The sequence below is a fragment of the Nyctereutes procyonoides genome, unplaced genomic scaffold, assembly GCF_905146905.1.
Source record: "Nyctereutes procyonoides isolate TBG_1078 unplaced genomic scaffold, NYPRO_anot_genome, whole genome shotgun sequence".
In the NCBI taxonomy this organism is placed as follows: domain Eukaryota; kingdom Metazoa; phylum Chordata; class Mammalia; order Carnivora; family Canidae; genus Nyctereutes; species Nyctereutes procyonoides.
Genome location: NW_026575049.1, coordinates 65,620,789 through 65,627,104, shown reverse-complemented (window position 1 = coordinate 65,627,104; position 6,316 = coordinate 65,620,789).

The following is a 6,316-nucleotide window of genomic DNA, read 5'->3' as shown; positions in this document are numbered from 1 at the left end:
CCCAGTCGGCCTAGACACGTGGACCAACCCCGTTAACACCTGTCAACCTGTCAATGCCTTTTCTTAGCACATGCGAGCTTTAGAAAGTCTCTCCTTTCACAGATGGTAATTTTGGTTCACACTGAGCCTTCCCTATCGGCCGTGGTTGCTACTGAATGAAGTCTATTCTTCTGACCTCTTTAAGTAGTGTCTACTTTTGTCTTTTTTTTTTAAAAGTCTATACATTACTCAGTGCCCATGATGATAAGTATACTTTTAATCCCCATCACCAATTTCACCCCTCCCCACACCTGCCTCCCCTCTGGTAGTCATCTTTTTGTTTTCTAGAGTTAAGACTCTATTTCTTGGCTTCTATCTCTCTTCCCTTCCCTCATTTGTTTTGTTTCTTAAATTCCATATATGAGTGAGATCCTGTCAGAAACCTTTCTCTAACCGACTTATTTTGCTTAACATTATACTCTCTAGGTCCATTCATGTTGTTGCAAATGGCAAGATTTCATTTTTTATGGCTGTGTAATATTCTACTATATATTTATACCACCTCTTCTTTATCCGTTCATCTATCAATGAACACTTGGGTTGCTTCCATAGATTGGCTGTTGTGTAAAATGCTGCAATAAACATACGGGTGCACGTATCCCTCTGAATTAATGTTTTTGTATTTTGGGGGTAAATAGCAGGTAGTGGAATTACTGGATCGTATGGTAATGCTGTTTTTCCTTGTTTGAGGAACCTTCATACTGCTTTCCACAGTGACTGCTCCAGTTTGCATTCCCACCAACAGTGCGAGAGAGTTCCTTTTCCTCCATATCCTTGTCAACACTTGTTATTTCTTGTGTTTTTGGTTTTAGCCATTCCGGCAGACGTCAGGTGATATCTCATTGTGGTTTTGACGTGCGTTTCCCTGATAATGAGTGGTACTGAGCATCATTTCATGTGTCTGTTCACCATCTGGATGTCTTTCTGGAGAAATGTCTGTTGACATCTCCTGTCCATTTTTTAATTGGATTGTTTTATGGGTGTTGAGTTGTATCAGTTCTTTACATACTTTGAATACTAACACTTTATCAGATATATCACTTGCAGATATCTTCTCCCATTCAGTAGGTTGCTTTTAGTTTTGTTGATTGTTTCTCTTGCTGTTCAGAAGCTTTTTATTTTGACATAGTCCCGGAAGTTTCTTTTGTTTCCCTTGCCTCGGGAGACATATCCAGAAAAATGTTGCTTACATCCAATGTCAGAGAAATTACTGCCTGTGCTCTCCTCTAGGATTTTTATAGTTTCAGTTCTCACACTTAGGTTTCTCGATCCGTTTTGAGTTTATTTTTGTGTATGGTGAAAGAGAGTGGTCCAGTTTCATTTTTTTGTATGTAACTGTCCAGTTTTCCCAACATTTCTGAAGAGACTCTTTTTCCAATTGCATATTCATTCCTCCTTTGTTGAAGATTAATTGGCCGTATAATTGTAGGCTTATTTCTGGGTTTTCTATTCTGTTCCATTGATTTATGTGTTTATTTTTATGCCAGAACTATACTGTTTTAATTACTACTACTTCGTGGGGCAGCTTGTTGGCTCAGTCAGAACAGTATGCAATTGTTGATCTCAGGGTTGTGTGTTCAAGCCCCATGTTGAATGTAAAGATTACTTAAAAATAACGCCTTTTAAAAATCTACTACAGCTTTGTCATGTAACTTGAAGTCTGGAATTGTGATACCTCCATCTTTGTTTTTCTTTTTCAAGATTGCTTTGGCTATTCAGGGTTTTTTTTTGTGTGTGTGTGTGTGTGTGTGTGGTTTCATACAAATTTTAGGATTGTTCTAGTTATGTGTAAAAAGCTGTTGGTATTTTAATAGAGATTGCACTAAATCTGCAGGTTGCTTTGGGTAGTATGGACATTTTAACAATATTTGTTCTTCTAACCCATGAGCATGGAATGTCTTTACATTTCTTTGTGTTGTCTTGAATTTCATTCATCAGCCTTTTACAGCTTTCAGAGTATAGATCTTTCATCTCTTTGGTTAAGTTTATTCCTAGATATTTTATTGTTTTTGCTGCAATCATAAGTGGGATTGCTTTCCTGATTTTACTTTCTACTGCTTCATTGTTGGTGTATAGGAATGCAATATTTTTCTGTAGATTGATTTTGGATCCTGCAACTTTACTGAATTCATTTATCAGTTCTAGTAGTTTTTTGGTGGAGTCTTTAGGGTTTTCTGGTTTTGTCTTTGACAATCTTGTGTGTGTGTGTGTATGCTGACTCAGAAAGAGGACAATTTCCAGACGTCCTACTACTTCTATACCAGGCCAGCTTTAACTCTGCCCTCAAACTGCATAGCACTGCCAATCTTCCACCTGTACCCCTTTCCATGGCCTTTCCCTCAGTTCTTGGACTTTAACTGGGGCCTTGGTGTCCATGCTGGCAGGTAAACTGAATGTCTCTGGGTCACTTTAGGTTCCTTCCCTCCTCCACACCTTTAAGTTCTACATCCTCCTCTCTGGTATCTTCCCTCCTTTCCATTCTGGATGCAACTATCCTAGATCAGGACATATGGTCTCTTGCCTAAATGAATCTAATTACCTTTTAACTAATCTCCCTACCTCTAGTCTCCAAAGAACTGCAAAATGCTCTTTTTAAAACATTGACTGAATCAATCAATCAATCAATCAATCAATCAATCAATCACTGAGCTGATCACCTCACTTTCCTTCTCAGAACTTTCCTTGGCTCTCTCCACTACCTACTCGGCCTACTGAACAAAGCTAAAACTCCTTAGAAGGCATTTGCGCCCCACCCCACCTTAGCTTAACTTAAACATCTCCTACCTTATCTACCACGGAGCCTATGGTCTTTATTCCTTAAACACATGTGTATCTTCACACTTCAAGGATTATGCTCACATTATTTTGCCATTCTGGGATATACAGCTCCCTCTTCCCCATTTCTGTCAATGACCACTTTTTTTTTTCAGTGCCTAATTCAAATATCACCTCCTTCATGAAAGCTTTCCTAATAGTTTGAGTTGTTTCCTTCCTCTGTATTTCCAGCTTATATCATTTTTTGAAAGTCAGGTTCATAATTGAGGTATGATTAATACACAGCAAAATCGACCCCTTTCAGGTGTATTGTTCTCCGAGTTTTGCCAAGCAAAACATATAGTTGAATAATTAACTATCTTTACAATGAAGTGATATTTTGGTGAGACCAAAAAATTCCCTTGTATCTCTTTGTAGACACTTCCCTCCTCCCATTCCTAGTTCCTGGCAATCATTGGTCTAATTTTGGTGCCACACACCTCATATCATTTAAATGTATTTTTGCATTTTCCCCTATAGGCCTTGTTTGTGTACCCGTCTTTCTCTCACTAGGTTGTATGTAACCTCCTTGCAGGCAGAGAGCTCTAATCATTCACGTTTGTATTGCTCATGGGTCCAAGCACAAGTTCCAAATGTACTTATTACATGCCAGGTCATAAATATTTGATAAATGAGAAAGGAAGAAAAGGCAGAAAGGAAGGCCAGAAGAAAGGAAAGAAAGGAAAAAAAAAAGGAAGAAAAGAATGAGCCAAGGAATAATTGGACAAATAGCCTAAGGTGAATTCTGATTCAGCAATGGGGCAGCCAACAGAGTCCCATGCTAGTTTAGTGGATTTTTCTGAGTTATTAACCTGAACTACAAAAGCAGTTACTCTTAAACACCTAAACATAAAATATATTGACGTGTGAATCCGCAAAACTGACACCCAAGTTTGGGAAGGAAACTTTAATGTAAAGGCATAAGGCAGGAAATGACCACCCACCACTCCCAGGCGAGCGCTGCCTCTGATCCCTTCATGTATCACGCCAGCATGACTAACCCATGAGATGCTCTGTTCTTGATATATATAGCCCGGGCCCTGAAAACTTCCAGGGGAGTTAAGGGAAGGAGAAAGGTAATGTTAAGTGCCCCAAAGTCACAGTGTTACACAGTTTGTACAGTTTTCTTTAATTCTTACAACTTCTTTCTCACTGAAGTTAAAAGTAATTAGGAGGTAACTCTTTTTTGGGAAAGGAAATAGATAAAGGAAGTTTAGGGGTGGACTCCTAAGGGGAGGGACAAAGTTAAAAACTATTTTTAGTTCAGGGTAAGTTCTTTGGAGATTTTTCAGTTTTTCTTCTGTGAAATCACAATAAGTGAGAAGGGACAAGAGTCCAGAGGAATAAACATTTTCCTTTCTTTTTCTTTCTTTCTTTCTTAGAGTCCAGAGGAATAAACATTTTCTTTTCTTTCTTTTTCTTTCTTTTCTTTTCCCTTCCTTCCTTCCTTCTTTTTTCTTTCTTCCTTCTTTCTATTCTTTCTTTCTTTCTTTCTTCTTTCTTTCTTTCTTTCTTTCCTCAAGAGTCCAGAAGAGTAAACATTTTCTTTTCCAGAGGAATAAACATTTTCTTTTCTTTCTTTCTTTCTTTCTTTCTTTCTTTCTTTCTTTCTTTCTTTTTCTTTCTTTCCTTTTTCCTTCCTTCCTTTTTCTTTCTCTTTCTTTCTCCCTTTATTTCCTTCCTTCCTTCTTTCTTTCTTCCTCTTTCTCTTTTTTTCGTCCAGAAGAATAAACATTTTCTTTTCCAGAGGAATAAACATTTTCTTTTCTTTCTCTTTCTTTCTTTCCTTCTTTTCTCTTTCTTTCTTTCTTTATTTCTTTTCTTTCTCTTTCCTTCCTTCTTTATTTTCTTTCTTTCCTTTTCTTTCTTTCTTTCTTTCTTTCTTTCTTTCTTTCTTTCTTTCAGAGTCCAGAAGAGTAAACATTTTCTTTTCCAGAGGAACATTTTCTTTTCTTTCTTTCTCTTTCCTTCCTTCTTCCTTCCTTTTTTCTCTTTCTTTCTCCCTTTCTTTCCTTCCTTCTTTCTTCCTTCCTTCCTTTCTTTCTTTCGTCCAGAAGAGTAAACATTTTCTTTTCCAGAGGAATAAACATTTTCTTTTCTTTTTTCTTTTTCTTTTCCTTTTTTCTTTCTTCTTTCTTCTTTCTTTCTTTCTTTCTTTCTTTCTTTCTTTCTTTCTTTCTTTCTTTCTTTTTCTTTCTCTCTTTATTTTCTTCTTTTCTTTCATCATCGATCCATTCAGGGTGCTTCTCTTGGTGTGAGAAGACCCCGACAGGATGCCAAGGGACTCTAGTGCCCTGTTGGATGAGGTTGTCAGCTAAGGCGCAGGGCAGAATTTGGGGGTTAAGGAGCACATCGTTTAGTAAAGTGGGGAATCACCGCTCCCTTCTTTCTAGATTATGGTGTCATGAGAATTTAAAGTGCTTTTGTTGAACCGCTCGCAGAGGAGGCAATTTTCTTGGTTCTTAGCGCAAGTTGGAAGATAAACTTTGGACAACCTATTACACTATGCCCTCTGCAGTTAGACAACCCAAGATAATGTGTTAAAGTTTACTGGAGGTTTAAATTCCTGAGCTGATTAAAAGAAGAGTTACGACTATCAATCGGGTCTCAGAAATGTTGCGAATGCGGTTCCCGGAGTCTCTAGGCACCGTGCCGCGAGGCGTTAGTTGCACCTTCCCTCGCTTATCACTCTTCAATCTTGCAGAGCAGCTCCGCACAGAGTAGCTAAAATTACAGTTCGGCTTGAAGCCTGGGACCAGGGCGGGAAGACCCTGAATTTCGGGCCGACTCTGGGCTGCACCGCGGCCGCGGAGAGGCGCAGCCCCTGCAAAACGGGGGTGGGCTCGGGATGCAGCGCGGTTTCGGGGAGATCAATCCGGCTGCGTCGGCCAGCGGCGGGGGCAGAGAGGAGGCCGAGGCTCCCGTCGTCTCCCGGCCGGGTGGTCGGAGCCGGGCTGCACGCGGGCTGCACCGGGAGCGGGGAGGCAATGCAGCAAAGGAGACCGCGACGTGCGCGGCCAGCGCGGGACCGGTGGCCCTGCACGGGGACCTGACCCAGCGGGGCCGGCCGGCAGGGGAAGACCACCGAGCTCCGCGCTCTCCGGACCCCCGAGATTCCCAGGAGGGGCCCCTCAATTCCTCCTCCGTCCTGGGACCAGCTGGGAGCTCGAGCTCTCAGCAAAGCGCTGGCCAGGCGCGATCCGCAGCCCGCATTCTCCCCGCGCCCCCGCCCTCGAGCGCCCCGCGATCACCGCTGCACCCCTCCCCCCGCAGCCCCCGCAGCCCCCGCCCCATCCTCAGTCCGCGGCCGGCGCCGCCCTCCGTCCCTCCCCTCCCCTCCCCCTCCCCCCTTGGGGCGCCGACGCGCCCAGCTGCCACGTCTCACTGATGACATCACCGGGGCCGCTCGGGCTTAGCCAATCCGCTAGGGGGAGTCCGAGCGAAGTCCGAAGCCAGCGAGTCA